Below are 15,466 nucleotides of genomic sequence, written 5' to 3'. Positions count from 1 at the left end.
TCTCTCGCCTATACCCTACTATGCTCCGTGATGATGTGTATGCATCTGCTCCTCTTTCCCTCCTCTCCTCCCTCCTTCTGGGGTTTGTGGGACCACTTGGGTTTGGAATCAGTGCTCCAGGAGTACTGAGTACTGAGTAAGCGAGAGTGAAAGCTCGGCACACCCCATCACTCCGTCGGAAGGACTCCCATCCAGGCAGCTGGTTTTGTTTTCAAGGGACCCCTTCCAGTTCCCTCGGGGGTTGAGTCTTTTGGTTGGAGATGCTGCTGCACTGCGCTGGGAAGGGGGTGGGGGCCAGCTTGCAGCCCCTTCATATCCCTGCACATTCACGAAGGAGGGAACTGTGCCCACCCTGGCTCCTGGGTCTATCAGATGGAAGAGAGTAACTGGATCCCTGCGCCACCCCAGCTCCCACCCTCTCTCCCATTAGGGTACGATGTAGAGAAGGGTAAGGCGGATAGGTGAAGACCAGGGCCCGCCTGCAGACGCCAAGGCCATGCTGAGATGGCCACACCCTCATGCCATGCTTGGGGACGAGGTTGGGCAGGACAGACGGCAACAGAAGGGCAGGGAGAGGGATGGAGAGGAGAGGCGGGGGAGGAAAGAACAGCCACATGAAGAGTAGAAAGTATGCACGATGACGTGAAGTCACAGTCACTTCAAGCCCCAACTTCCCTGACTCCCTGTGTGACCTTGGAGAAGTCCCGAAACTTCTCTGAGCCCTGTTCAGCTCATCTGTCAACCCGATTTAACAATTCCTCCCTAATAGGGTGGCCGTAAAGATCAATGGGATAAGGTATATGGATGGATTTTATAAACGTTCTCTACATGCAGAGAATTTCTATTATCTCGGTCTTTATATCCTACCAGCTAAGACATACACCCATGGTGATATTTAGAGGCTTCTAGAACCGGAGGAAGGTTGGCGACTCTTGGAGAAACCCCAAATCTATTCACCTGTAATGAAGGGAGGGGGGTGGGGTGGGGCAAAGGCTCCCTACCCTGCCTTTGCTACTGTTTGTTATTCTTGGGAGGAAAACGCCAACCTGATTCTGCTGGAAGCAGGGCTGTCGGGAGTGATTCCTTGACAGGATGATGTATGGTGACCAGGCACGGTTTCTGACACCACAGCACATACCCTGCATTCTCTATCTGGAGCCGCCGGCGGAAGGCTGCAAATCAGCTCCCCAGTTACAGGGATCCCTGATAAAATTCCATTACGGGCCCCGAAGACAATCACGCTAGATTCAATAGCGCGGCAGGCCGGGGAGGCGAGAGGCGCGGTGAGAGCCGAGCACTGCCACTGGGGAAATTTTCCCTGAGCCTGGAGGCTCTTGCACCAGCTTTCCATAAAAGTCACTGGTCTGAGCGGAGACTCAAACCATCTCTGACATCCAATTGTCTTTTCCATTTGCGATTTGGAGGAAATTACGTGGGCCGTGCTGCCGCCCAAGAGGCCGGGACCTCAGTGCAGGAGTCTATTTGGTTTTATTGAGATGTTAGGTTTCCCCCCGGGGGACGCGTCGATGGGAAGCCAGCTCGGTTGCCCGGCTCACTTGTTTCAGCCTCTAGCTGATCCACCAGGACTCGCTGACGCCCAGTGAGGGATACAGAACTCCCTGCCCCTCAGAAATTAAGGAAAACTTGGCTCAAACCTCAGTGTCCTGCCTGCGGCCACCCCACGGGACATTATCCGAACAGACACGGATACAGAACATAATTCACAGGCTTCAGGAACTTTGTGAGTTTAGTAGGACTTGAGGGATGCCGGCGGGGAGGGGGGGATCTTCCAGGCTCCGTGCTCCCCATCTCCCTGGTCCTGGCTCTGCCCTTTCTCCTCTTTCCATGCAACCGATCAACTTCTCCCTGTCTTCTGCAGGGCAGGTCTTCCCCCACCAGGCTCCCAGGTCCTAGCCTCTACCTCAAGTGGCCTTACCAAGGAATCTTCAAAAGCAAGGAGGGTCTTTTTCTAAGAGGAATTGTATCCTAGCTGCTGAGGGACTAACACAGCCCCCATTGCATGTGTGAATAGCTCACATGCGCTGTTCCTGCTGTGGGCCAGGTACCCTCGGAAGGATTTTCCATCTATGACCCGTTCAGTCCCTTCAGTGAGGTGACGCTGTGCTTGTCCCATTTCACAGATGAGAAAAGTAAGCCACAGTAAGTCCTGTGGCCAAGATCACACAGTAAACCCAGACAGCCTGCCTCCTGTCTTGTCATCATGGTGGGTACCCGGGATGTACGTGGGGTCCCAGCCATCAGTGCCCTGGGGACCCTCCCAGAGGAGGGGAGTGACCCTCACTGGCCCCAGTCCCACCCCACTTCCTTTTAAGAACTTAGCTCCTGGTCGCCCCAACAGTGCATGGCTCCCAAGGGCAATGGCAGTGTGGGTCAGGGCTGAGGGACTTGAGTTTGCATCCTGACCTTGCTCTTGGCTCCCTGCTCTGACCCTGGCTAATCCCCAGAGGAGAGAGAACATGTGCACTGGAGAAGCCCAGGCCTTACCTCTGTGTCCTCCTCGTCTGGGCTGATGAAGACGGGGGGTGGCTTGAAGTCCTAACCCCAGGACTCAGAGTGTCACTGTGTTTGGAGATGGGTCTTTAACGAGGTGATTATGTAAATGAGGTCATGAGGGTGGGCCTGAATCCAACATGACCAGTGTCCTCATCAGAAGAGGAGACTAGGACAGGGACACATGCAGGGGGATGGCTGCATGAGGACACAGGGGGGAGGCAGCCGTCTGCGAGCCGAAGAGAGAGGCCTCAGGAGAAGCCAGCCCTGCCCACCCCTGGGCCTCGGGTGTCTGGCCCCAGAACCATCGGAAAATCAATTTCTGTTGTTGACGCTGCCGGCCTGGGGTGCCTTGCCGCGGCAGCCGGAGCAGACCGATCCGTGCCTCCACGCCAGCGTCCCAAGCAGCAGCTGCCGACAGAGTGGAGCAGGATACGGAGCGAGCAGAGCGGAGAGGGGAGGCCAGAGGGTCTGTTCTAGCAAGACGCATGTCCACTCCTCCCGTTATGAAGGAGCATGATTGGTGAGGAATTTGGACTTGGGCAGGATGGCGTGGGCTGGAAAACCATCATGTGGGGTCTAGCCCAGACCGAGCGTCAGCCGCGCCCCCGCCCCCAGCCACCCATGGGTGCCCCGCCCTCTCCCCTGTGACCCCCCCCACCCAGAATAAGGAGGACACGGGAGCCTTTCCTTCCCCAGTTGTCTGTCTGTCCATCACTGCTGATCTCTTGCCTTGATGGCAGCCCCAGCCACGCCCTCCTGTGCCCACGGCTGTCACCCACACGGTTCTGCACTTGGCATGCTCTCCCAGCTTCAGGCCTCTCCTTTCCCCTTGTCCACGTGGTCAAACCCCTGGACCCTCACAGCTTCAGACCTAGGCCCCCGCCCACTGGTGCTTCTGTCTGCCCCCTCCCCCCGTTCATCCCTGGCCCACAAGTGTCTGGACCGCATGGGCTCAGTTTCCATATGTGGGGATGCTTTTGTGCTCTTTCCGAGCACGGGGTGGCTTCCTGGGGCTTCACTGCATCTGGGCCTGGAGGCTTCCTGGGGGTGACGGCGGGGCACACCTCCCTACCTCCTCCCCACATGGCCCCGTCCCTCAGGAGCCGCAAACCCTGTTGTGAGCGTCTAAACACTAGTGGTTGTGCGGAACCAGCTACAATTTTACATTTTCTGCTTTTCATTAAAACAAAAACAAAAAACACGTGTTCAGCCACATTCACACTGTTCTGTTCTCTCAAGGACTATGAAAGAATCACACATTTACTTATTTTCTCCATCAAATATAAGTTTTGGTGTAAATTGTTTGGGCTGCCTCCTCCTCTTCTACTTCTTCCTCCCTCTCCTCCTTCCTCCCTCCTCCCCTTCTCCCTCCTCCCTTCCCTCCTCTCCTCTCCCTCCTCCCTTCCTCTTCTTCCTCCTTCCCCCTCCCCTCCTCTTCCCCTCCTCCTCCCCCTCTTTTTCTTCTCCTCCTCCTTCCTTTTCTGATGTGAACTTTGAGTCAAACATTTTTCAGGGAGTCAATGGCCGTATGTGGAAAGAGACTCTCCAGCTCAGCAGAACACAGGGGACGTTTGCACTTGGGGCAGGGGTACGTTCCCACTTGCTTCTCAAACACGTGCAGCAGCAGTAATCCTGTCATTTCCTGCTGGAGAGGGGACGGGACAGAGGAAGCAGGTGGTTGGAGGGCATGGGACTGAGGTGTGCACCTGCCCCACTGGGGCCCCTGGGGTGTTCCCACCTGCCCCTCCCTCCCCCAGTGGATGGCAACCTGGCAGCCTCCCTGAGAGTCAGAACCTCTCCTACCCATCCATTTCTCAGGGCCCCTGCCCCAGTCCTGGCCTCTGGAGCCCACACCCCACGCGGGCCCTGCTCTGACCTTGCTGGCAGACGGTCCTCTACGCTGGTCTCAGCTCTGAGCTAGGACCTCGCTACCTAGATGTGCCTCCCCCGTGGGTTGGCTCTCATGGTTCTCCACTGAGGCAAAGCCACCTCCTTCACCCAAATTGCCCTTCCTGGACAAGCAGATCGCCTGTCCTTCTGTTTCTCTCTGACTCTGTCCGGGTCCCTTTATTTTCTGGTCATTAGAGGGGACAGAAAATCAAATCTCCCCTGGTGGAAAGTTTCTACCTGGCCCGAAAGGTTTCCTGCCCCAAGGAAAGCAGGGGGGTCCAAAGAGGGCCGCCAAGGATGTGGCCCCGCTCCAGCTTTGGGTGCACCTCGGCAAGGACGGGATGGGAGCTGCAAGGGGATTATTCCCAGATCAGTCCAGAAGACTGGTTGCGTGTCCCCTGATGCTCGCCCCACCAAAGAGCACACCTCCCTCCGTCCCTGTTCTCAGTGGCCCTGTCCCAGCCCCTCCAGAGCCGCTGTCATCCGCTCTGCACAGCACACGCACTGTCACTGCAGTGCCGGAGCGGGGGATTTAATCAGACTCTCGCTATTAGTCCCCGAGTAGTAATTGAAGTGGTCTGATTGGACCTATCTATTAGGCCCAGGGAGCTGTGGGGAGACGGCTCCCAGAGCATTTCCTCTGCCTGCTAATCTGTCTGTCTGGCATTTTATCTGGAGCCCAAAGCCCGTTCCTGAGCAGTGAGGCATTTTACGGTATTATTATTACTTAGCACTTATAACGCACTTCATCAATGAGAGGGCCAGGCGGCCGCGGCCGGGAGGATAAAGGCAGCGCTACAGATCCAGCGATACGGATCTCGCTCCGGCTGTGTAATATTTGATGCCTGTGTCTTTGGTCCCTTGTGATCTGGTTATTCGTTATGTCTCCACAAGGAGAAAACCACCGTCTCTCTCCTGATGAATGGGAGCCCGGTGGACAGGAGGCTCTGAGAGGGTGCGGGCTGGAAGAGAACATGCGTGGCGAGGTGTGAGCGAGGCTTCCCCAGAAGCTGACTGGAGACACGACGGCATGGAGAGTATTTGGAAAGTGATCCCAGGAAGCCGCAGGGCTGGGCGGGGAGGTGGGATGAGGAGGGGAAAGGGGCCCACAAGGGATGCTGCACAGGGAGCAGGTTATTCCCATGGGCGACTGGCGTTCCAATCCACTGGGGAAATTGGGAGGTGGTGAGGAGCACCCCAGACTTACTCCATCCAAGGGGCAAGGAAGCTCCGAGAGCTTTTGCCCTCCGACTCTGGCTGACATGGCCTGGGCAGCTCCCAAGGGCATTAGCTTGCCAGCCCTTTAAGCTTGACCCCTGCATGGGCTGACAGAAGTCCCAGCCAGAGAGTCACAGAGGCTGGTGCAGGGGGAGCCCGGGACGGGGCAGGGCACTGGCTGTGGCTGATGGGTGGGCTGTGGGGTCTGGAAACCCATGCTGTGATCAGCGGAGTCCTTCTCCTCCCCTCTTCCCATGCCAGCCCTGACTGTCCCAGCATCTCCTCGGATGGATGGGGGCCCGGTACCCTGCCAGCCAGTGTGCAGAGGACCAGGGACTCTGTCCAGCCACTCCCCTTCCCTACTCTTGCCCTAAGTGGAGCATTCAGGAAAGGTGCAGAATGCAGTTTGGGTTCAAATGCCAGCTCTAGCTCCTCTCTGTGGTCGTGTAACCTTGAGCAAGTGATTTCAACTCTCCAACCCTTCATTTCCTCCACCCTCACCCACGCCCCTCTTCCTGTTTGGAGTCTTTTGAGTGAACGGGACTTCCTCTGAGGTTCCCAGGGCTGAGGGAGTCCCTACTTCTGGGACACTCTGCACCCTTTCCATGCAGAGGTCAGGAGGTGCCCCTCAGCAGCTGCTCCGGCAGCCTCCCGCCTGCTGCCTGGGGTTGAAAATATCCCTGTGCTCACCCGGGCAAGGCAGAGCTCCGCGCGGCGTCCCCTGAGGGGCCAATTTATGCAGAAGCTTAAATATCTTTTAAAACTCCTTCCCCTTCCCGGAGATGTGGGAGTCAGCTGCCGCTGCTCGGGGCTCCAGGCTTTTCTTCAAAGGGCATCCCCCCTGGGCAGATGAAAAACTTGCTAGAAAAAGCTCTTTTCTCTTTTTCTTACATGTTTTTTCTTCTTCACAGAATTCTTGCTCCTGCCTCAGCCCTTAACTTCCACAAAGCAGTCAGGGAGCCTATGGGAAACAGAGATCTCCATCCCCTGGGGGCGCCTCCTCCAGGAAGACTTCCCTAATTACTCCCATTGCCTCCAGCATCCCTTGTCTACCTACTCTTCTGCTCCTCTGGCTTGTGGGCTTTCTGGTGGCCATACACTTGACTTGGGGAGCTCATCTTTAGGTCTGATAAGCACATGTGTAGTGGGGAAGTTGACATCCATCTCCCCAGAAGGATGACAGCGTCTCAGAAGATGGGAATCGGGCCCCATCCTTTCTCCGAGCCTCCTCGGGGTCTGGTTCTAAGGCCTGGGCCCTGCAGCAGCTGCTGCTCACCGGCCAGGGTCCAAGCTGCCTCGGAGCCCATCACGAGGCTGCCTTCCTGACCTGGCAGGCTCGAGGCAGGAGCCAGTCTGCGCAGCAACGGGGATCCATCAGGGATGAAAGGCCTGGAAGCCCTTCATCATATTAAAGACCAATTCAGGGCGGATTAAGAAGACATGTCATCCCTTCTCTCGGGCTTGGGGAAACCATCCATCCTCCTGGGGCCTCTGGGGGCAGGCGGAGCAGGTCTGGGCAGGGAAGGGAAAGGACCCAGGTAGCAACATGGTGAGGAGTCCTTTCCCTGTGCCTGGAAATGGGGCCCCACTGGTTGTAGGGTCAGGCTCTTGGGGGCCTCTGGTTCCCTCCCAGGAGCTGAGTACTCCGCCTCTTGCATGGGGTCATTTTTTCAAAAATGCTCAGGGGCCCTCGTCCTTTCTTCAGATCTACTCCTCTGACTTCTCCCGAGGCCAGGAGTCCGCCTCTGTCAAGGGCACTGGTAGCAACTTCCTCTTTTGTCTGCCCTTCCCGCATCGCTGTTGTAGGGGCAATCAAGGAGATGGTACCTTGGGGAAGGACCGCCTCTCCCTAGCTGGCTGGCCCGGCAGCAAAGACGGGGAGACTGGGGAGAGGGGGGTATTGCCCTATTTATACTTTCCTTTGGGGGCCCAAGGTCTAGATGTGCAATAGCCTGAGAGGGGTGGGGGAGGGGTCTGCTCCTAAAGGAAGGGCAGAGAGAAGGGGATGGGCATTTACTGATTCCCTTCTGTGCTCCTGGCCCCAAGCCAGGCCCCTTTCACGCGCCATCTCGTCACGTAAATACAGCGCGCTGGCCAAGAGCACAGGCCTCCGAGTGCACAGAGCTGGGGTAGAAGTCCAGCTCCCCTGGCTTCTGGCTGGAAGGCACCCGACAAGTGGCTTCATCCGCCCGAGCCTCGATGTGTTCATCTGCAAAGTGAATAATCCGAGTCTCCACCTCCAAGAGCTGCCGCGGGGATTGAATGAGACCGTAGATGGAAAGCTGCTAGCAGCGTGCTGGACCCGTCAGCACGAGCTCCGTGGATGTTAGCTCCTTCGTTATCCACGGCCCCGTGATGCAGAAGTTGGTGCCCCTCTTTCTGGGAGACACAAGCCACCAAGCTTCTGAGATAGGAAGAAACTTGCCCAAGGCCACTGAGTTAGAGAGGGGCAGACTGAGATCCCGGCCCAGGACTGCCAGCCTCCAAGCCCAGCCCTGCTCAGACATCCTTCAGCCTCCCCGGGAAAGAGATAAATGAGCCCAGGCCTCGAGAGGTGCCCGCCTGCTCAACGGCACTGGCAGAGGCAGGGGGCACGGCTGCCAAGCTCCTGACAGTCAGCAGGGCCCGGCGGGAACCTTTCCGTGAAGCTGGCCGAGAAGCGGCTCCGAGGTGGGCCCCGGATGTGGAAGTCAGGGGCGGCAGCTGCAAACTCTTTCACCTTGTGCGGGGCTCTGTCCTTCAGCAGGGGGAGAGGGATGGGGCGGGACCGATGGTGGGGGAGCCGGGGCCGCAGCCCCGCACTCGCTCCCTCATGCACGCCCGGCAGGATGGAGTCTGGATAAACAATTAGAGTCTATTTACCTCCGACCATATGGTGTTGGGGAACAGGTGCGCAGGTAATGAAGAGCCCAGCTCCAATTAAGCGTCTGGGAACCCGGCCGGATTCCTGCTGAATCTCTTGCTTGGGCTAAGGCCCTCGTACAAATGAGAGCTAAAAGGGACAAAGGCTCAGAAGAGGCAGAAGTGGGAGCAGCAAGGCTTCAGAGACGCTGGGCTGGGCCACGCAGGCGCCTGAGGAGGGCGCGAGGCAGGGGGCGGCCACCTGCCATCCCACTCCTGTTGGCTGGGACCTCGTCTCGGGACCTCTCTGTGGCAGGAGCATCTGGGAGCTGCGAGGGAGCCCACTGCAGGGCCACTGATCTCTCGGTAAGGCCCACGGGTCTGTACCAGTCCGGGTGGTGGGTGGTCTGGAGGAGACTTCCTGAAAGACCTGGGGCGGGGCCAGGACTTGTCACTCTCCGCCAAGGCATTTCCACCCTAGCCCTCCCATGGGTCTGAATTTCCCTCTGCCTTAATTCCCAGTCGTTTGACACATGGTCTTGAGGGCCTACTGTGTGCCAGGCCCTGTGTGAAGCACTGGGACACACAAAAGAGGGAAAGGCCTTGGTTTCCCGGAGTTTATTTTAGACATTTTAGGGGGATTGAGAGAAAATAACACATTACCATACACAAAGCCATTTCAGAAGGCGGGACGTGCACAGGGAAAGCGAACCACCCCACCTGCTTGATGGACTCCTCACCTTTGCAGGTCCAGCTCAGTGGCCCTGTCTTCTGACACTTGCCAACGGGGGTAAGCCACCAGGTCCTCTGGGCTCCTGGTCATTCCTGGACTCCCCGCATTACAGTGCCCATGGTGGTGGTGGTGGGGGAAGTTATACCCAGCTGCTTCTGCGTCAGTCCCTCTCCCTCCAGGGCACTGACCTTCTCCAGGACAGGGAGGGGGTCGGGCTCACAGCACAGCCGGGCCGGCTGGGCAGGCATGAGGGCTTGGTGAGCGAGGAGCAGCCCGGCCTGGGCTTCTGCAGCCCCACCCTCAGGGACACCAGTCTGGCCTGCTGAGAGGTCACCGTGCACTCTGGCCTGGGCCTTTGGGAGCGGCCCCTGGCCTCATCGAATCACAGAGCTAGGCCAGGGGCCCCTCACCAGTGTTCTGGAGGCTGCAAGCTGAACCCCAAAGAAGATGAACAGCTCCCGTCCCCGCGGAGGGCTGCTGGGAGTTGAGCGAGGGCACATGTCCCGATGAATCTCTTGTGTCAGTTTTTACTGCGGTGATGAGGCTGCAGAGTGGGGGCGGGGGGAGCGCCAGCCTCCGTCGCTGGTGAGGAGACAGACAGAAATGGAGATTTTTCATGCCCTTTAGCCTACTTAGTATTTTTGTTTCCTTTTCATCTTGGATTTACGCCTTGCTTTAGGTCTTGGGAAATCAAAACCAGCACCTTCCCAAACCCCACGCGGCCCCTCTGGGTCAGGCCGGTCCTTCCTCGGGGTCAGTGACCCACCCCATAGGGCTCTCTCCAGCTCTGTCTGACTAGAAAGGGGACACCTTCCCGTGGAAATACACAGCTGTGCTGCAGGAAGTGGGTGACAGATAACTCCAAGGAAAATTCAGGTTTCAGATGAGGGGCTGGCCCTATTTCTGGGGGTGCAAGGTTCCTGGAGCCAGGATTCTGGAAGGCTGCAGCCTCCAGCTCCTCCTTCCTAACGGAAGGCAGGAAGCAAAGTAAATGGGTTTCGAGGTGGGAAACAAATTGGATTTTTAAAAAATACTCCAGTTCTAATGATTGGAGGGGTTATTCATAATCCCGGAGTAGAAAGTGTGTCTTGAAATCTATGTTTTGCGTTGACAGCTTCTCCCTAATGGGCAAGATCTCACACATGATAGGGCCATAAAATACAGAGCTCCGGCTGGCCGGCTGCTTGTCTGATAAGGGAGACCCACTGACTCTGCAGCAGCAGACAGAGGGCTCAGGGCCAGAGTTACCCACCCTGCCCTCCACCCCCGCCCCAGTCCAGGCTCCCAGCTCTTCCCAGCACGTACAGAGAGGCAGGAGGAGGAGGGGACAGAGGGCAGAGCCCTTGATACAGAGCGATCCTTCGAGCCAGAAGTGTTCAGGATGTATGCCTTACAGAACACAAATCTCCTGGCTGCTTCGCAATAAAAGGGTTCCAAGTTCAAGGAGGTCTGGGAAATCCCGCAGAGTCTATCCACCTCCCAGATAGTCAAACCACCTGTTAGCATGGTCAGAGTCATGAAGAGTCTGGCAATTAAAAAAAAAAAAAACAAAATCCACATAGAGTTGTTGGACCCAGTGGTTCCCAAACTTATTTGACTACAGAACTCTGTTTGTTTTTTTTTTAAAGATTATTTATTTATTTATTTGACAGAGAGAGACAGCCAGCGAGAGAGGGAACACAAGCAGGCGGAGTGGAAGAGGAAGAAGCAGGCTCCTAGCGGAAGAGCCTGATGTGGGGCTCGATCCCAGAACACTGGGATCACGCCCTGAGCCGAAGGCAGACGCTTAACCACTGCGCTACCCAGGCGCCCCCAGAACCCTTTTTTTATACAACCCCTCTCGACATTTGGTGAGTCAGTGCTTCCCAGAACCCAGGGTGGTGATTGCTGTACTAGCCTCCAGGCCCTCCCTACCAAGGCACCACGGGCCCGGCAGCTTAAACAACAGAAATGTATTTGGTCTCAGTTCAGGAGGCTGGATAGCGGAGGTCCAGGAGTCAGCAGGGTCGGTCTCCTCCGAGACTTACCTCCTCGGCTTATGACGGTCACCTTCTCCTGTCTGTCCATGTCTGTCTGTGTCCAAACTTCCTCTTCTTCGAAGGACACTGTTGTGTTGGGTTAGGCCCCACCGAATGGCCTTGTTTTAACTTAGTCACCTCTTTAAAGCTCCTGGCTCCAAATACAGTGGCATTCTGAGGTCCTGGGGGTGAGGACTTCAGCACAAGAATTTGGGGAGACATGGTTCAGTGCACGACAACAGCCGTGAATCTTGGCATCAGGATTGGAAACTTGGTCATGAATATGAGTCTGAAGGAGGGTGGAAGGGACTCCCACTGCCCGCCCCCCTGGCCTCCCCATCCCCCTCCCCGCCAACACAAAGTCACGGCATTAACAGTAACTGCACTTGTCAGGGACTTAACAGGTGCAAAGTACTTTTCCGTCCATCAGTTAATTAATGTGATCCTCATGACAGCCAGTGAGGTGGGAGGCTGTTATTAAGCCTACTTTCTAGAAGAGGACACCTACACTCTGAGAGGTTGAGTCAGTGTTTTTTTAGGTCAACTGGTAAACAGTAGAGTCAAAGCATTGACTTTGGCTTAAAGACCCAGGCCCAAGGACCAGTGGCGATGGGCCCCCTGTGCCCTGATGTGGGTACGGAGCAGCTGGCAGCAGAGAGCCCGCTCAGCACAGCTCAGAGGGCCCTGCTGGGCCTCAGCCTGACACGCCCAGGCGGCGATTATCCTGCGGCGGCTGGGTCCGTGGGGGCGTGCGCCGGGGCCGCGTGCACTCCGCCAGCTCGGGTGGAGAGCCACTTCCCGGAGCTGCCTGAGTGGTTGCAGATGAGCTGGTCCTGCTGGAGGCTCGGGGCACCTGCCGCTTAGAGCCGGAAGCCAAGCAGGGAGAGTGAGATGGAGAATTTTCAGCTGTCTCGTGGACCAAACCAGAAGCACGAGCAACGCCACCCTCACCTCCCCCAGTCCCATCTCAGTGACGGCTGAGAAACAGAGGCAGGCCGTTGATAAGCACCCTCCGGGAAGGAGGGGACTACAGGGTAAACCTGAGAAATCGCTGCTCTGAGGCCGGAGAAGGTGAGGATCCCCAGCGTATGGAAGCCAGCAGACTGGCTTTGTTCTGTCCCGTCCTGGCCCAGACACCTGCTGTTTGTCTCCTCGGCCTTCTTGGCAGGTTTCGAACCAGACAAATCCCCTTCCTGTCAGGCGGGGAGGCCCGTTTTTCACCGGGTCTTCCTCTTGGTCAGAGGCGGTGACTCCATAGGTGCCGGACAGAATGCCCATGCACTGCCCCCAGGGGCGCTCCCGCTGGACGTTTAGTCCGGAGTGCCCGGCAACCAGAGGTTTGGGGGCACAGCCTGGGATTCCAGGCCTGACCCCCCCAGTCCTGCACCGGGGAGCCTGGGGCACCTTACTCATCCCCTGAGCTTCGGGGTTCATCCTTGTTAAACGGGGCTAATGAATGAATGTCAAGGTCATTGTGAAGGTCCAGTTAAAGGCTACGGAAAAAGTGCTTTGCAAACTGCAAAAGAGCTGTACGTGTGAAAACTGTCAGTAGAGGCCAGCAGGGCGATCGAGTGGGAGGAAGGTAGGAAACTGCCGGGGATCCGCCACCAGGCGTGGCCGCAGGAGACCCCTTTCATGAAGCCTGAGGGCAGCGCACGGGGCGAGACTCCCCCTCAGCCTCCTCGACTGGAAGTGCCTGGAGGGGACACAGAGGCTCTTGGGCTCTGCCCGGGAATACGTCCCATGGCCTTGGAATCTTCACACCGCCAGCCCCAGAGGTGCCGTGTGATCCCCAGCGCACTGTGGGTACGGTGCGGTGCCTGGGCCCTCGGGGAAAGGAGTATTCTACCACATAGACCTTCTCTCCCCAGAACCCTCCCCGCTTTGCACTGGGCAGGGACGGGGGCTGTGACCTCTCGGGACCTGGTGGGGTCGCTGCGGGGTTGGGGGAGGCCGTGCGGCAGACGTGTGGGGAGTCTCCCCCCTCACTCACCACGATGACCCAGGCCAGCCTCTTGAGGCAGGGCCAGGACAAGGGTGAAAGAAGGAGAGGTGGCCGGCATGCAGATTGAAGGCAGTGCTTGCTCTCAGGGGCTGACCCTGCAAGTTCCGGAGCCCTTGCGTGCCGCACCCTCGTCCGGGCCCTGCTTTGGGAACTTCCTTTTGCAAGTGCTCTGCCCAAGTGACACCCACAGCTTGCCACATGTCACCTTCCCCTAAGAGGTTAACACCGTTCAGCTCTTCTACCAGCAGAAGAGACGACGGGCCTCTGCCTGTGTCCCGTGGGGCTCAGCCGGGCTTCGGGGAGGTCACGTTGGAGGCCTGTGAATGGATGGTGGGGTTTGGTTTCCCCTGGGGAAGAGGAGACATATAGAGAGCTCGCCTTTAAATATCTGAGCGGACGTTTAGTGGGTGGAAGGTGGCCCCCAAAAGATGAGTCCAATCTTCACAACCAGAATCTGTGAACATGGGGGCGCCTGGGTGGCTCAGTTATTATGCGTCTGCCTTCGGCTCAGGGCGTGATCCCGGCGTTCTGGGATCGAGCCCCACATCAGGCTCCTCCGCTGGGAGCCTGCTTCTTCCTCTTCCACTCTCCCTGCCTGTGTTCCCTCTCTCGCTGGCTGTCTCTCTCTCTCTGTCAAATAAATAAATAAAATCTTTAAAAAAAAAAAAAAAAGAATCTGTGAACGTGACCCGATTTGGACCAAGGTCTTTGAAAATGTAACTAAGCATTTCAAAACGAGACCGTCCTGGACTTACGGAGGGCCGTCAATCCAATGACAGGTGTCGTAAGAGAAAGGCAGAGGGGCGCCTGGGTGGCCCAGTCGGTTGAGGGTCCAGCTCTTGATTTTGGCTCGGGTTGTGGTCTCAGGGTTGTGGGATCGAGCCCGTGTCGCACTCCACGCTCAGCGGCGAGTCTGCTTCTCTCTCTCTTACTATTTCTCCCTCTCCCTCTGCCCCTCCTCCAGCTCACACCAGCTATCTCTCTCTCTAAAATAAAATAAATCTTAAAAAAAAAAAAGAGAGAGAGAGAGAGAGAGAAAAGCAGAGAGAGATCTGAGATTCGAACACACAGAGGAGGCCACATGGAGATGGAGGCGAGACTGGAGCCTCGGGAAGCTGGAAGAGGCAGGAAGGTGTCAGAGACTGAAAGCTGGTGCCCCCACCATTCCTATGTTGAAATCCTAAACCCCCATGAGATGGTATTAGGAGGGGGGTCTGGGGGAAGGGCCTAGGTCTTAAGGGTGGAGCCCCCATGAATAGGAGTCACGTTCTAGTAAGAAGAGACACCAGAGTCTGCTTCCTTGCTACCTGCTCTGGGATATTCGAGGTCACAGCAATAGGACAGCCTTCGGCTATGCGGGAGCAGGCCCTCACCAGACACCAGGTCTCTCCACGCCTCGATCTTAGACTTGCAGCCTCCGGAGCTGTGGGAAAATCAATGTGTTGTGTTGGCCCCCAGTCTGCGCTGTTCTGTTGGACCAATCCCGGCCAGCTCTCCCGGAGAGGGGGAGAGAGCGCAGCGCTGCCAACACCTTGACAGTGGACTGTGACCTCCAAGGGTGAGAGAAGACATTTCTGTCGTTGTAATCCCCAGGTTGGTGGCATTTGTTAGGGCGGCCATGGGAAACAAATACAGACGTCATATAAGAGTGGAGTTTGGCTAGATTTGTGTGGGGTCAGGGACGAAGTGAGGGCCCGTGGGTGGGATTTACAGGGGGTTGCATTTCAGACAAATGTGAACAAGAACTTTCCAAAGAATGAGGGCTGTCCAGTGATGACATGGCTGCCCTGGGCTCACCATCTGACCCACCACCTGTCGGGAATCCGGTGGTCAGGAATTGGCTTTGCATGGGGAGGCTGGCTGAGGTCCATGGTTCAGCCCTCCCTTCTCCCCGAAGGACATCTGGTGAACGGGTCGCCCCTGCAGGACACATTTCCGTGAGCATCTCAGAGAGGCGTGCATGTCACCACGGTAACCCTCTCTCCCCGGAGAGCAAATCAGAGCACACATACGTGAGGCTGACATCACAATAGGAATAACCTTGAATCGGCTTTAATTTCTTTTTTTTAATGCAATTTTTTTTTTGCAGATGTTGATACTGTGACTATTATTAATAATCACGTCCCTGCAGGTAGCTTGCATTTCCTCGTGACATGTCGCTGAGACCTGACACAGTGGCGAGAGCCACTGTCTCCTTGATGAAGTAGGGCTATGTTCTCGAACTCCATGTTCACGGCTACCTGGGCT

This window comes from Ursus americanus, chromosome 23, assembly GCF_024610735.1.
Source record: "Ursus americanus isolate L20-20 chromosome 23, mUrsAme1.1.p, whole genome shotgun sequence".
NCBI lineage: Eukaryota > Metazoa > Chordata > Mammalia > Carnivora > Ursidae > Ursus > Ursus americanus.
Note: the sequence above shows the minus strand (reverse complement) of the source record.